Raw genomic sequence first — 17,536 nt, 5'->3', positions numbered from 1 at the left:
AATTAAATGAACAAAAGCAATGAGTGATGTCTTAGGAAAGACAAGATTGGCAGAAATGTAAAAAGTGGAAACCGACAAATGTCAAGTAAGATTCTCGCATTTTATTTAGTTGACAAAATATAAATGTGGCATGCCAAATAGCAATTAAGAAATTGTGAAGAGAGAAAAGAGGCAAACAGCTTTACCTTCATGATCGAAGAGAATGACTATAGCAGACCTAGTTTATCTTAGAGTGTTTTAATCTTACATTCTGAGTAAAACTTGCATATAATGAGGAAACCAATGACATTTGAATGTCTCATTTTATCAACTCACATGAGCAAAAGTTTTCTTCCACCTGGTAAGATGGTAGACAAATAACTCACATGCTCAGAGCTTTACATTATTCAACAAACTAAAAACAAATAAAGAAATTATCAAGAATTTTTCTAAACTGTCCCAGACCTCAGCAGAAGGAACATTTTAAATGATGGTCATTGGAGGAAAAGGCATTTCAGTTTCACTAAATGGATCCTTTTCTTTTTCACAAACTATATGTAAATTACTTTCAGTGGCAGCCCATATCCTTCAGCTTCGAGGCACATAGGCAGATATTCTTTTATGACTCAGTTCTGTGTTTCTAAAGTGTTTTGATACTCAGACAACATTAATGCAAGAAAAAGCTTTCCCTCTCCAACTTTTCACAAGCCATATCTTAAAAGCACCAGCCTTTGAAATCACACTCAGTCTAGAATTACATTGCATTTTTTATGAGAGTTAGGAAAATCCTGCCTCTCTGAAATGGATTACATCCAGAACTCCTTCTTGTCATCTTGGAAGCACAGCACTTCTATGTATTTCTCTTATTGTCTCTGTCATCTTTTAATTATTTATTAGGTTTTTATAGCATCTTACCTCTAAAGAGTTCAAATCCCATAAGGAGAGTTTTTACAGCAGAATTTTATATACATTTCTTAAGCTCTGTGTTGCCGTAGTAAAACAACAATGAAACTGCAGAAAGAGCAAAAATAACAGAGATGGAGAAATGAAGATGAAAGCAGAGAAACCAAGAAACCAGTAAGAATAGGTAGCAGTACATTTGCACAAGAAATCTAATCCTTTAAAGCACTACCCTAAAATCCCTCCATGCTCACTTATACCTCCTAGACATGCTGTGGCCGGGCAGAAAGATGACCAAGAACTTGGCCCTGTGTTCCATGCTGCGGTTCCCTAGCTGTGTCTATACAACAGATCTTACTCAAAAAATCATCTATGAAGAGCTCCATCTATAGTGATTACCTGTACTTCCCATAAGATGTACCATGTAGGGGCTACTGTTGTAGCACATTGTAAGCATTGACACATTTAATCATTGCAATATTCTATAAACACTCTTAGTGGCATCATTTCAGAGCTGAGGAAACTGAGGCACAGCTACTAAGTGGCAGATCCAAGGTTCGGCCCCAAGGCTGTCTCCACAGGAGCCATGCTGTTGATCATTACTAAGCTGCATTTATATGTGCTCTTCAGCTAGAAAACAGGAAAACTGGAGGCTTTCTTTCAGTTTATTTTCTTTGACTTTGTGGTTTCTTTTCCTTTCACTCAGTTTTCAAGTTATAATAAAAATAGTTCATATTTTTATTTATATTATTTCTTAAAGATAAAGGTCTACTTCCCATTGCCCAGAGATCCTAAGTAAATTATAGTTCAATTCAATGTTTATTTATTTGCTTAGAGTTATCTTTAACTGCCTACTTTTGTTATGTTGATCTTGGATGTTCTCTCACCTCTAAAAGTCTCCCTATTACTGGAGCCAAACATGTATAACATGTTTGTAAGCAGAGGTTTAGGGAAATGGTAAACTAAGTTTCATTGTCAAGAGGAAAACTTAACATCCTATCTCATGGTTCATCATTTCTAGGATTGCAATATCTTATTTTGCATTGTCTTAGCAAAGAATAAGCTATTAAATTCGATCACAGTGGGGATCCCTGGGTGGCTCAGTGGTTTAGCGCCTGCCTTCGGCCCAGGGCATGATCCTGGAGTCCCGGCATCGAGTCCCACATCAGGCTCCCTGCATGGAACCTGCTTCTTCCTCTGCCTGTGTCTCTGCCTCTGTGTGTGTGTGTATCTCTCGTGAAAAAATAAATAAAATCTTTAAAAAAAATCAATCACAGACATGACTTCCAATAAAATATATTGCATTTAAGTATTTAAACTGTTGTGGCCAGAGGAAACAGCTAAACGAGAAAGTTAGAGCTGGATAACTGAGAGGTTATTCATTCATGGTAAGTTTTAGATGGCAGCTGGAAAACCCTGTCAGTATAAGTAAATGAAGATCAGTAATCAAAGTCCTCAGTTTGAAGTAACCAAATTTCAAAACAAATCAAACCAGTAATCAAATTTCTCCATTTGAACTGAAGTCAACTCGTCCCATAAGTATTATTATAGATCTGCCTTCTGACCCATCTTCTCTGTGTCTGTCCCACATCTGAAGTTTGCTGGTCACCGAGACTTCTATACATCTATGGAAATCATAAAATCATGATTGGCCCATTCCTGCCCAATGACACCTTTGATCTTGAGCTTCCACTTGTTTATTCAGTCAGTACATCAGTCATTTATATAGCAAACACTATCTCCCCTCCCCAATGATATAAAGACAAAGAGAAAAGTAGGATTTCTGACTTGAGGAAGTCTAGCAGGAAAATGTGTAAACAAATAGACAATTCATCCTTTGTTGTAGATTAATTGGCCATGGAACTATGGGTTTATTTCTGGGCTCACTATTCTCTTCCATTGGTCTACGTGTCTATTTTTGTATCAGTACCATACCATTTTGATTATTATAGCTTTGTAGTATAGTTCGAAATCTGAAATTGTAATACCTCTGGTTTTATCCTTCTTTCTCAATATTACTTTGGTTATTCAGGGTCTTTTGTAGTTCCATATAAATTTTAACATTTGTTCTACATCTGTGAAAAACACTATTGGTATTTTGATAGGAATTGCATTAAATCTGTAGGTTGCTCTGAGTAATGCAGACATACGAACAATATGAATTCTTCCAATTCATGAGCACAATATAGCTTTCCATTTATTGATATCATCTTCAGTTTTTTTTTCAACAAAGTCTCATAGTTTTCAGAGTACAGGTCTCTCATCTCCTTGGCTAAGCTTATTCCTAGATATTTTATTCTTTCTGATGCAATAAATAAAATTGTTTTCTGCTAGTTTGTTAACAAGAAAATAACAGATTCCTGTATATTGGTTTCATATCCCGCAATTTTACTAAATTCACTTATTAGTTCTAATAGTTTTTTGATGGAGTCTTTAGGTATTTTCTTATATACACTATTCATGTAAATAGTGACAGTTTTACTTCCTACCAATTTGAAAGTATTTTATTTCTTTTTATAGTCTGCTATGCTTAGGACTTCCAGTACTATGTTGAATAAAAGTGACAAGAGAGGACATTCTTGTCTTGTTCTTGATCGTAGATGAAAAGCTTTCACTATTTCACCATTGAGTATAATGTTCACAGTGGCTTCTTCATACATGATCTTTATTATGTTGAAGTTTCTTCTCTCTAAACCTACTTTATTGAATTTTTATCATGAATGGGTGTTGAATTTTATCAAATGCTTTTTCTGCATCTATTGAGATGATCATATAATTTTCTCCTTCATTTTGTTTATGTGGTATATCACACTGATTTGTGGATAGTAAATCATCCTTGCACCCCTGGAGTCAAGCAAAGTTAGTCAGAGAAAGACAAATACCATACAATTTCACTCATATATGGACTTTAAGAAACAAAATAGTTGGACATATGGGAGAAAGGAAAAAGAGAGACGGTCTCTTACTGATAGAGAACAAAATGAGGGTTGATGGAGGGAGGAAAGGAGGTACGGAATGGGCTAGATGGGTGATGGGTATGAAGGAGGCCACTTGTTATGAGCAGCACTGGGTGTGATGAGTGATGAACCACTAAATTCTACTCTTGAAAACAATATTGCACTGTATGTTAACTAACTATAATTTAAATGAAAATTTGAAAAAAAAATCCTATTTGATCATGGTTGATGATCTTTTTAATGTATTACTGAACTCAGTTTGGTAATATTTTGTTGAAGATTTTTGCATCTATCTATCTTCATCAGGGATATTGGTTTGTATTTCCTTTTTTTTTTTTTTTTTTTTTGTAGTGTCTTTGTCTGGTTTTGGTATCAGGGTAATGCTGGCCTCATAGAATGAATTTGGAAATATTCATTCCTTTCCCATTTTTCTAGGATAGTTTGAGAAGGATAAGTAGTAACTCTTCTTTATTTTTAAAAATATTTTATTTATTTATTTGAGATACTCAGAGATAGTGATAGAGAACATGAGCTGGGGAGGAGAGGTAGAAGCTCAGCAGGAAGTCTGACATGGGGCTCTAATCCAGGACTTTGGGATCATGCCTGGAGCCAAAGGCAGACACTTAACTGACTGAGCCACCCAAGTGCCCAGGGGCACTGAGATCTTTCATGTTTCTTGAGGTAAGCCTATATCACTATAAACTTTCCTTAAAATTTCTTTTGCAGTTGTGTTTTCATTTTCATTTGCCTCCGTGTATTTTTTGTTATTTCTTCATGTATTTTTTATCTCTGATTTCTTCAATGACCCAGTAGTTGCTTAGTAGCATGTTGTTTAGCCTATGATGTTTGTGTTTTTTTCAAGTTTTTTTCTTGTAATTGATTTCTAGTTTCATACTGTTGTGGTTGGAAAAAAATATTTAATATTTAATATTTAATATTTAATATTTAATATTTAATATGATTTCAATATTCTTAAATTTATTGAGAATTGTTTTGTGGCCTAGCATGTGATCTATCTTCAAAAGTGTTCCCTGTGCATTTAAAATGAATGTGTATTCTGCTTTGGGGGATGGAATGTCCTGTATTTGACTAAGTCTATCTGGTCTAATGTGTCATTCAAAGCTATAGTTTCATTTTTCTGTCTGGATAATCTATCTATTAATTTAAGTTGGGTGTTAAAGTCCTCTTGTATTGTATTAGGTATAAAGTGTAACATTTCAGTTGGGTGTAAAGTCCTTATTGTAGTATTATCTATTTGTCACTTTATGTCTGTTAATATTCATTTTATATATTTAGGTGCTTCTATGTTGAGTGCATAGATATTTGTAATTGTTATGTCCTCTTGTTAGAGTGAACCTTTTATCATTATGTAGTATCTCTTTTTATGTTTTTGTTCTGAAGTCTATTTTGTCTAATATAAGTATAGTTACTCAAGTTTTCTTTCTGACTTTCGTTGCATGGATTACCTCGTTTCATTCTGGCACCCTATGTTTTCAACTTTCCTACTGGTTCCTTTCTAAAAGCCACTAGAAAATTGCTATGTAAAGAATACATTTTCAATAGTTCCTTAATTTTAACTGCATAGCTTTTAAATATCTCAGTACATAGGTTTACAGGGTGTCCATAAAACATTTCTAAGTTCTCCATAAGAAAAAAAAATATCAACTAGAGTTTTGGTAGGACTTTACAAAATTAAGAAAGGCCTAAGAAATGTAAAACATTTATGATGCATTTAATCCAATTAAAAGAGATGTACTATTATGTTTTGGGGAAATGTTTTTCCATGAGATATTTTGGGGAAATGTAAATGACAAAATTTCAATTATTTGGAGCAGTCTACCTCCAAAGTGTGTTGGCTGATGTTTAGACCATCAAATAAAATATAAGGTTCTTGAAAATATTTTTAAAAAGGTAAGAATAAGAATTTAAAACAAAAGCAGCAACAACAGAACCAGTTTTACCTAGAAGATAAGGAAAATGACTCTGGGGACACAACCATTATCAGCTACTTACTCTTTTAATTGGAAAAAGATAAAGTAATCTTTGAGGTAATTAACTTTCCTGCATTATAATAATCAAAGAATTCGATTTTAAAGGTTTAAACTCAAAAAGAGCTTTTGCATGTAAGAGAACCTACTATCAATTTCCAGCAGAGCTGCTCAGCTTTAGGAAGGAGTACCTCATGCTTGAGTAGTTGAAAACAAATCTAGAAACATAAATACCCTTTACATTTAAAATGTTTTACTGCATTTCATCCAATTTTATCAGGCAAATAAGATGACGGGTTGATCTCATAATGGACAAAGCACCAACTGAAAGGACACCAGCTTTTCAGGGCCTCTGTACTCAGATAATTATCCAACCTGTGAAAGTTATTTCTCTTTTTAGTTGCTGATCCAATTGGGTATCAGGTAAGAGTTCTATTAAGTTCAAATTTCATTTTTTCAAATAATCACAAAAAACATTATTCCTATCAGTTACAAGTTCTTCTGATTTCAATTTGAATTTTTCCTTATAATCTTGTTTTAGCCCTTGATCATCTTTCTTCATAAAGGCAAACCCTAAGCCTGCTGTAGGGGCTTTATCTGCAATCTGCTATTGCATATGTGTCAAAAACCGTATTTTGGTCTTAGTTGTGGAGACCCTTGATAAAACCTTTATTCAGTTCCATCTAAGTTCAAAGATGTCCTGATAGCCAAATCAATTGAACAGTGTGTTTTTCAACTCCAGTGAAAAAAGAGGATCTTGATTACTTGCATATTCTTTGTTGCAGGAAAGAGAACTAATATCTTCAAAATGGAAGTGTCTGTTTTAGAAAAGCCAACTGCTACATGGAACAAATTACAAAATTCAGTTAACTAAAATAGAATTATTCAACATTAAATTGTGCTTAGTGTAAAGGAAAAACCTTTTTTTTTTACTGTACCTTTTTTATAAAATAGAAACTAAACATTTTATGTATATGATTAGTGGAAAATAGACTACATTGAGCAAACCATTTAACTTCTCTAAGTTTCAGAATAATAATTCAAAAAATATTAAAACAAAATCCACAGATCTCCCCCAACTTATGTGTATAACTCATCTATATGTGTAGCTAATGAAACATCAAAAAACTCTCTACCAAATCTCAAAGGGAGTGCCCATCCCTGATGAAAACACTCAGTCTTGAAGATCTTTTTTTAATCTTCCTAAAATAGAAGTTTACCTTTATTGAAAAGTGTTGAAGCATTTTAAGTGTGTGCTTTATCTCTTCATAGCATTTGGCAAAAGTGGATACTTTTTAAAATCATTCAATATCACAGACATAGATTTTACTTAAATTCTTCACACCAGTAAATCGATGGATGGTTTTATTGCTAAGGTGTATACATAAAAAGGAAAGGAATTACTTATTACTAAAAGCTGATTATTAGCACTTAAAGTCAAAGAAGTTATTGTGATGAGATTAAAATATTGTGATTTACTCATTACAACATTCAAAAGTAGAAAAAATGGTCAACTAATTTTTCCTTATTGGAATGTAAGAGATTGTATGCAGCCTCAAGAAGAAAGTTGTAAATCTAAGGCTTCACACTCCAGGCTTGTTGCCATAAGCTGCACTTACTATTTGTGTGACCTTGAGCAAATATTTTAATGGGTCTAAGTCTCAGTTTTCTTGTCTTTGGAACAGAGGATGTTAGTATCAGTTAATGTTTCTGTAGTGATTAAATGAGACAATATCTATTAAGCACATGTACCTGGCACATAAGTAGGACTCTCTAAATGTCAGGAACTCTTGTATGAATCTCTTTCATTGGATGATAAATAGAGAAATGTCCTGTGAATTTTCATATGTAGTATGTCTTCACAAAGTGGTTTATAAACCAAAGCTCTTAAAATGCAATGAGAAGGAATAGAGAGCCCAGAAATAAATCCATGCATATACATTTACACTCAACTAATTTTCAACCAGGGAGCCAAGAATACACACCAGGAAAGAATAGTCTCTTCAGCAAACTGTATCAAGAAAACTGGATTTCCATTTACAAAATAATAAAATTGGACCCTTAGCTTACAATCAAATTGAAAAAGACTTAAGTATAAAATCCGAAACCTGAAAATTTCTAATAGAAAACACAGGAGGAAACATCCTTGACATTGGTCTTGACAGCAATTTTTTGGACTGGACACCAAAAACATAGGCAACACAAGCAAATATAAACAAGTGGGACTATAACAAGCTGAGGAGTTTTTGCACAGCAAAGGAAACAAGTGACAAAATGAACAAACCACAGAAAAGAAGAAAATATTTGTAAATCACCTATCTGATAATGGGTTAATATCCAAACTATATAAGGAACTTATACAATGCAATAGCCAAATAAATAAATAAATAAATAAATAAATAAATAAATAACCCTATTTAAAAACAGGTGAAATATCTAAATAGACATCTTTCCAAAGAAGACATACAAATGTCCAACCGGTATATAAATGAAGTTCAATATCACTATTAATCAGGGACATGCAAATCTAAAGCACAATGAGCTGTCACCTTATGCTTGTTAGGATGGCTATGACCAACCAGTGAAGAAATAACAAGTGTTGGCAAGGATGTAGAGAAAAGTGAGTTCTCATATACTGTTGGTGGGACTGTAAATTGGTACAGCCAGTTGTATGGGAAACAGTATAGAGCTTTCTCAAAAAGTTAAAAGAAGAACTATTATATCATCCACCAATCTCACTTCTAGTTATATGTCCAAAGGAAATAAAATATCAAAGAGATATCTGTTCTCCCATGTTCACTACAGCATTATTCATAGTAGCCAAGACATGGAAACTAACTGCTAATCAACAGATGAATAGATAAAGGAAAGGCAATAAAGAGAGAGAGAGAGAGAAAGAGAGAGAGAGAGAATGGAATACTATCCAGCCTTTTTTAAAAAAGGAAATTGTCATTTGCAACATGTATGAATCTGGAGGACATTATGCTACGTGAAATAAGTCAGACACAAAAGACAATGCTGCATGTATCACTTCTATATGGAACCTAAAATAGTTGAACTCATGGTTACAGAGTAGAATGGTGGTTACCAAGGGCTGGGGAATGGGGGCAAAGAAGAGTGTTAGTGAAAGGATGTAAACTTTCAGTTCTAAGATGAATAAATTCTGGAGACCCAAAGTACAGAATGATGACTCTAGTTAATAATAAGGTACTATATATTTGAAATTTGCTGAGAGTAGATCTCAAGTGTTCTGAACACACACAAAAAAAAACCTGGTAACTGGGGCACCCAGGTGGCTCTGTGGTTGAATGGTCTGCCTTTGGCTCAGGTCATGATTCTGGGGTCCTGGGATTGAGTCCTATATCTGGTTCCCTGTAGGGAGCCTGCTTCTTCCTCTGCCTGTGTCTCTGCCTCTCTCTATGTCTCTCATGAACAAATAATGAATAAGATCTGTAAAAAAAAAAAAAAGAAAGAAAGAAAGAAGAAAAGAAAGAAAAGAAAAGAAAAGAAAAAAAAAGAAAAGAAAAGAAAAGAAAAGAAAAGAAAAAGAAAAAGAAAAACCAAAAACTGGTCACTATGTGAGGTGACATGTTAATTAACTCAATCACTTCACAATATATATGCATAACTAAGTATCACATTATACATCTTAAATATATTCAATTTTTTTCAGTCATATCAATAAAACTGAAAGAAAATAAAATTTTAGATATGTATTTTTTCTTAAAACTCATTTTTTAAAAGATTTTACTTATTTGAGAAAGAGAAGGAAAATGAGCAGGGGGGATGAGCAGAGGGAGAGGGAGAAGCAGACTCCCTGAGGAGCAGGAAGCGCAAGTGGGACTCCGTCCCAGGACCCTGGGATCATGACCTGAGTTGATGGCAGATGCTTAAACCAACTGAGTCCCCAGGGGCCCCTTAAGACTCATTTTCTTGGTATTCTTGGAGATTCATTTGAAACTAGCCCTTGGAAGTACACAGAACATTCCCTAATTTTCATGACTTGTAAATTTATAATGATGACTAGACAATTATTAGGTGGCGTTTTTATTTTTTTCACAGACTCAATTTCCTAATGAATAGACATTTTATTTAAATATTCTTTTTAGTCTTCACTTCAATTACAGGCCATCATTAGTCATGCTGCATATTTTACAAACAGATCTAATTCAATGCATAAAAGTGCAGAACACGATGTGAGTGCTGTGGTAGTCACAGCTGAGTAAGACATTGTCCTCATCCTGAAGTCTAGCAGCAGGACTAGCAAAACTCATCAATAACTAAACCACTAGGTCAAGTAGGGTAGGTGCAGTAAGAAAGTAGGAAGTTAACATAACATCGGGCTTCAATCTATCTACAGCCTATGAAATAAGGTTGATTCACAGGCAGAATTTAGATGAAAAGAGGAAGAAAATGACTTCCAAGTAAGCAAGACTGCAAAGGCAAGGAATAAAGTTAAAAAAGAGGAGAACCATGTCAGGAACAGAAAATAGTGATGCCCAAAAGAAGATGGGCTAATTGTAGGAAACAATAGAAAGATCATATGAGGCTTTTTCATGGACAGCATTAAATACCAAGATGAAGAATTTAAATTTACTAAAATTTACTGTCCGTATGAATTTTGAAAATTATTTTTAAATGAATAACAAAAGGAAGAAATTCTATAATTACATATTAAACATTTTCTTACTATCCACACTACAATGAATAAGCTATCAAAATTTTAGTTTAAAAAAAAAATTTTAGTTTAGTGAAAGTTCCTACATATCAAACTCTCAAAGCTTAATTTAAAAGTTCTGTTAAATGAAAAGAAACACTTTCTGTTGGCACCTTCTGCACCGTACCATGAAAATTCCTCTCTGGTGATGTGCCCATGGAATCTACAGCCATGAGTTCTCTCTTTCTTAGCCATAAAATTTTATTATCTTTCTTTTTTCTTTATTTTGTGTACAATATGTTCTATTTTCAACTTCAAAGACATTGATTTCTTATGTAGTTCACATCTATAAATATTCGGCATTTGGTGTCAAAACAGTATAATTGAAATGTCTCAAAAAATAGCCATGTTTAAAAAAGATAATATATAAGTAAACCAAGTTTCTAAAGAATAACTTTGAAACCTATTAGATTTATGCTAAAAGCATCACAGAAATTCCAAAGTAATATTTCATAGAATTATTATGTGATCTCACTAAACTATTAGCCAACAATTTAAGGCAAATGGTTGAAAAATATACTGTGAAAGAACTACAAATATAAAACATTTTTCTCTTTACAAACTTCCACAGGTAAACAAACATTATCAAAAGAAACCACTTATTAACAGCTGTTTAAGAACTGTGAGACTTGGGCAGCCCAGGAGGCTCAGCAGTTTAGCGCCACCTTCAGCCCAGGGCATGATCCTGGAGACCCAGGATCGAGTCTCACGTGGAGCTCCCTGCATGGAGCCTGCTTCTCCCTCTGCCTGTGTCTCTGCCTCTCTCTCTCTCTCTCTGTGTCTGTCCGAATAAATAAATAAAAATCTTTAAAAAATAAGTACTGTAAGACTTACTCTAGGGAATAATTTAGAGGTAATTATTTACCTTCCCAGAGATAGCAAATTCGAAGTTCTTTAAAAACTTTATTAAATCTAAAGAAGCTGTCCACAGCTTTGTAGTACAACCTGAAATCTGGCATTGTGATGCCCCCAGCTATGGTTTTCTTTTTTAAAATTCCCCTGGCTATTCGGGGTCTTTTCTGATTCCACGTGCACTGAGGTGGGCACTTGACGGGATGAGCACTGGGTGTTATTCTATATGTTGGCAAGTTGAACACCAATAAAAAATAAATTAAAAAAATCAAAAGAAGCTATAGGGGTGCCTGAGTAGCTCAGTTGGTAATATGTCTGGCTTCAGCTCAGGTTATGATCCCAGGACCCTGGGATGGAGCCCCCAGTCAGCATCCTGCTCAACAAGGAGTCTCCTTCTTTCTGTCTGTCCCTTCTCCTGGCTTGCACACTCTCTCGCTCTCTCTCTCAAATAAATAAATAAAATATTTTTTAAGAATCAAAAAAAAAAAACAAATGTAAGCTATAGTTGAAATCAAATACCAATATAGAATCATGAGCACACACCTCTAGAATAAAGGAAACTCAACATGACACATAAAAATCCTATTTATTTATTTATTTATTTATTTATTTATTTATTTAAGAGAGCATACAGGGAGGAGCAGAGGGAGAGAACGGGAGAGAATCCACAACCAGACTTCCTGGCTGAGCACGCGGTCTGACATGGCGCTAAATCCCAGGACCCTGAGATTATGACCTGCCAAAATCAAAAGCCAGCCACTTAACCAACTGAACCACTCAGGCATCCCCCACATGACAAATAAAAGGCATGTCAGTGTGCCCTGATAGTTAAAGTTATGCCCTGGAAGGGGATGTAGGGGATTGTTCCTCTCACAACAGCTGTTGGATAGGGGAAGAAGAGCCAATGCAGCAAGTGGGCTACAACACATTCTAGAAGGAGTTGCTGAAACCTGACCTCACCTGCTATAGCTGGGAAACTAATCAACAAGTAATCTAGAGATTTTCCAAGACTAATACCATTTTGGAATATGAGGCCTTGTTTTGACATAATATTGAAATAAATATTGACATATCAGCTACTGACAAGGAGAATTATAAACATTTAATCTTACAATTGGAGGCATTATAAGTAGTCTTCTTTTAATGGAAAACAGTGGGAGAAATCTGCAATATTTGATAGACCCATAAACTGATTGATTTTTTAAAAAGGAAATAATGAAATAGCAAAGGTCAATATTCAAAGAAATGTAAAAATCTAAAATGTATAATATACACACACCAATGGATGTAAGTTTAGGCTAGGTTCTGACAAAATACATTGCTTTGTTCTATGGCCTAAAAACAGGAGATGAGGTCTTTCCACTTATGTCATCACCCTGTCCTGGTTATCCACGACACCCTGGTATCAGACTATGTGGATGCTTTGGGATAGGCTCTCTGGCTTTCATGTCAAGTACTTGTGGAAGCTGAGAACCTCCCACTACAGCCTAAGGCCCAGCTTTCTCAAGTGTTCCCTACAGCTATTGCAATGGAAGATACTACCACTTACTACAGCATTAGCCTGTGTTTAGGAGCCAGCCTCACCAGGAGCTCCCTACAACCAATCCCCATTTGCATTCCCTGACATTTCCCTAGGACACTTTTCTCCCCAGCCAATGGGGATCTCCTCTTCCTGCCAAGGAACCTCTTTAAAGCACTTTCCTTCTCTCTTACACTTGCATGACATCCGGCTGGAAACATGTCAAGGGGTGGAGTTTTAACCAAAGACTGGGAAATCCTTTGACTCCAGATACCTCTGCAATTCTATTCACACAAGTCCCCAAGACAGTGATTATAAAGCATGGCCCAGGGTATGAAATGAAGAGATGGAAAATATAGACGGAAGCACACAAGTTTTCCACAAATGATAGTATCCTTAAATACAAAGAAAACCCTTTCTAGTAAATATTACGTATTTTTAATAAGGAGATCTCACATTAATGGTAAACATGGTGAAGTCATTTTAGAAATGATACAATAAAACTTTTAGATATTGTTCTGAAATTTGGATACAGTGTGATATTTTCTTTCTTCTGTTAATTTTATGAACTAAGGAATTGAAAATTATAGCCATAGACATAAAAATATGATTATTTTGTTTTGTTTTGCTGAGAACACACACTGAGGAAAAAAAAATAAACCTAAAGAGAGTAAATTTTTAAAATGTCTATAGATACCACTTAAATAATAGTCTGTTTAAGAAAAAATAATTTTAATCTATAATCCAAAGATCAAGTAATGCAACAGTGAAAGGTAATCTTAGCTGATTTTTTTTTTTTTTTTCAGGTACAGGGAATGAGAAATGTGTGTGAACAGTGAATTATCTCTTCATTAAGCCTCTTTGCCCTAACTCAATCTGAAAACAAAATTATAAAAGAAAAAAAATTAAGATGACATATTTTATATCATTTTAATATCTTCAGATATTATTCCACAGTATTTCATAGTTTTGACATATATATATATATATATGCAGTCACCCAAAAGCATTTAAAAGTTCTCATGATCCCAAGATATCCTACTAACTGCAAATCAAGAAACCAAAAATGACAAGAAATTAATTGTTTCAGTAATGTGAACAGTTCACAATCCATGCTATGAAATAACATTATTCTGCTATCTAAATGGTGCAAAGTGTATACAATCATTGTTTTTGGAAATAACTTATGACTGAAAAAGAAAATGAGTATTGTTTGAGGACAGCCCTAAAGCAAACCAGACCTCCTGAACAAAATAATTCTACATAATTAAGCTAAGAAGAATGGCAAGAAATCAAGAATAAGTGGCAAAATAAAAACAGATTTGAAAAGCACATAATCTGATCATTAGCAGGACCAAGTAAAGGTACTTTACTCAGACAAAATGAGACAAGTTAGGAAGAAAGATTGAGGTAAACTGTGCCTTATATTACAGCAGCCCTGTGAAGTTGTGAAACAACTGGACTATTCATACCAGACAATACAGGCCATTGGACATACCAACTCCCACCCAGTACCAAAATTTTAATCAAAATATTCTGTGTAATATGCTAGCTAAATAATTTATACATTTTTTCCTACATGATATAAAAAAAAATTAAAAGTGATCACAGAGATCACTTTTCCAGAGCTCTCTGATCATTCCATTCAAGCTGGCCTTTACACAAGTCATTTCATGAAAAATAACCCTTGTCATAATCACAAGGAAAAACCAAAAAAAAAAAAAAAATCACAAGGAAAAACCATTAGCCTCCAGTCCAGCAGGACTAAAGTTCTGATGTCACTAAAAATAGGGATATATTCCACACATTATACTTCCTGGTTTACTTAGTATTCCAAAGCTTCAGAAAGCCATTGTCTTACACAAATATATAAATAATTTTTTATTTATCTTTCTCATGGGCTATTCCAAAACCATAATGCAAAGCTATCGGAGATGTTTCAGTTAAATGAACAAACTGACTTGATAAGCTCCTTTGTGAAATAATATTTGCAGTATTATATGTTTGGGGACTCAAAAACATGTCCTGAAAGTAAGACTTAGTGCAAAAATTACCTGACATCTGCTCTTTTTTTCTGCTCTGTTTGTTGTCTTTGATGAAAAGCAATACTCACTCTGATCTAGGAATGAAAGTGGTCAGAAATTTAGCATAGATGCAAAAGGCACATTTTGAGCAAAACAGAAGGCCAGCATATGAACCTTGGTTCATAGTAAACTAAAACAATAAAAGATTAAGTAGTATATATATTCACATGAAGATAAGTTTACTTTCTCATACATACAGATCTATCTCTTGATTAGCAACACTGACTTATTCCTGAAAATAATGCCACTTAATAAAAAGTCATTAAGTAAAAAATTTTTCCATTAATCTTAATGGAGAAAAATTATGCTATACTTCATTTCAATCCAAAATACCCAATTTTCACAGAGGAAAAAAAATGTCCATTGGATAATGAAAACAAGTTATGTGATAAATAACAATTTGAAAGTAAATAGTTTTTACATAAAATAGAATGAAGCTTTATTGTATGTATTCTTTTTTACCTTCTATGTTTTTTCTTCACCAATTTTCAACTCTTTCAGAGTTTATAATTATCTTGTATTCAGACTACACTTAAGAATAAAGATATAGCACAGAAAAATTCCAAAGGGCCAAATTAAGACTAAATATGAGAAAGATTTTAAAAAATTGCCTGTGCCTATCAGACTGAGAAGTCTTTCCAGCATACATTTCACAAAGAAAAAAAAATCTGGTTCATACAAATAGTGTGAAATGCAGATTTGTTTCATGTGGTATTTTCTTATTAGAAACCAGAGCATTGAGTAAATTGGTGAGTGTATATTTGCCTACAACCTATAATGTTGAAATATAACTCCTTAAAATAGAGTTATTAAATGTATATTATAGTGAAAATTTTGATAAGCTGAAAATAAAATGTCATTCAAAAGCAGGTAACTTTACAAGAACTGTTCAGACAATAAGTCATTAAATAAACAGCTATTACATGAGGTAAGGATCTTTACAGATGTATATATGCATCTGTGTATGATTCATGACTGCAAAATGAAGGATAGACAAACATCTGTAAGATAAAGCATTATATTGATGTAAGAATGAGTTAGGGGCAGATGGGGTTAGGCTGGGAAAGGTAAGGGAAAAGCTCCAGAGGCAAGCTCCTACCCATCTCAAGAAAACAGAGATAAGACAGTAAAAACAGGAAAAAATAAACCTGGCTCCCTAGCTCCAAAAATGTTAGGGATTATCTCCCCTTAATGGCTACTAAATAATCACAGAAACATGTCATTAAGGGGTTATCAATAGTCCCTGCCCAAACCAAGAGGCCACAAGAATCTCAAGGCCATGGGTTACCTGATGAGGCTCACAGAAATCCTAGATATAGAGAAATATTATGGAGGAGATATAACCAGAGAGAAGGGAACATCTTGTTTGGGTTCATAATATTTACAAAAACATCCTGTTTGTTATTATGATAGTTACAAGTCCACCATGTTTGTTCTAAATATAGAGATGATATTTACAAATCCACCCTGACAATGACAAGAAATTAATCAAGTTCCTGGTCAGTTTCCTATAAAAGACAGATCATAAAAGCCCTCAGTGGCAACCCTGCTGGGACCCCTCTCACTTCTGAGAGCTTTCTCTGTATCTCTGCTTAGTAAACTTCTATCACTTTGCTCACTCTCTGTTGTCTGCTATATTCATTCTTCGACTCCATAAGACAAGAACCAAGCTCTCCTATACCAATATTTGGATTTAGAAGAAAAAATAAAATAGGATTATTCAAAGAGCTGCATTTTGTTTCTTCGCTCTCCTGATAACTGCATCTAATACTTCCAATTTTTGAAATCCTGCTATATCCCAGGTAATGGCAAAAAGTTGTCAAAGGGGAGTAGGTAAGTATGGTACATAACTTATTGATTCTCTATTCCAAGAACACTTTTTTTGGTAATATTTTTTTGAAGTATAGTTGACACACGTTATATTAGTTCAGGTGTACCACAGTGATTCAATTCTATGTTATGCTGTGTACCACAAGTGAAGCTACCATCTGTCACCACAACGCTATTACAATACTATTGACTACATTCCCTGCACTGTACCTTTCATCCCTGTGATTTATTCATCCCATAACTGGAGGTCTATCCCTCCACTCTCCTTCTCTTATATAGCCCATCCCCCAACCCTTTGTGACTAAGTATGGTCATAATGTCCATTTTTTTTTCATAATGTCCATTAAAGTAAGCTCTCCTTTATTTAGAATCATAATCACTAGTAAATATAAATACGAAAACATCTTGGTATATTTTACTCCCATATATTTGTTTTCATCTGTCTTATTTCACCCAGTATTAAACACTCTAGGTCCATCCGTGTTGTCAAAAATGGTAAGATTTCATTCTTTTTTATGGCATATAAACCAAATCTTCTTCATTCACTCATCTAACAATGGACACTTAAGTTGCTCCCATAGCTTAACCATAATGCTGCAATAACATAGAAGTGCATATTTCTTGGGGTGCCTAGGTGGCTCAGTCAGTTAAGCATCTTTCAGCTCCGGTCATGGTCTCAGGGTCCTGGGATTAAGCCTTTTGCGGGGCTC

At 34.2% G+C, this 17,536-nt stretch overlaps 1 long non-coding RNA gene across 1 annotated transcript in view; it reads right to left on the bottom strand.

Annotated features, from left to right (window-relative positions):
• Nucleotides 1–17,082, bottom strand: part of LOC144284426 (uncharacterized) — a 108,772-nt gene extending 91,690 nt beyond the window's left edge. Inside the window, exons 1-2 of the long non-coding RNA XR_013352784.1 lie at nt 17,037–17,082; nt 14,967–15,031 (exon numbers count right to left, since the gene is read on the bottom strand). This is a non-coding gene — a long non-coding RNA (uncharacterized LOC144284426). The remainder of the gene's footprint in view (nt 1–14,966; nt 15,032–17,036) is intronic.
• Nucleotides 17,083–17,536: the final 454 nt, after the last annotated feature.

The sequence above is a fragment of the Canis aureus genome, chromosome 15 (assembly GCF_053574225.1).
Source record: "Canis aureus isolate CA01 chromosome 15, VMU_Caureus_v.1.0, whole genome shotgun sequence".
NCBI lineage: Eukaryota > Metazoa > Chordata > Mammalia > Carnivora > Canidae > Canis > Canis aureus.
The sequence above is the reverse complement of the archived record's forward strand: the minus strand, read 5'-3'. Positions and strand labels throughout refer to the sequence as shown.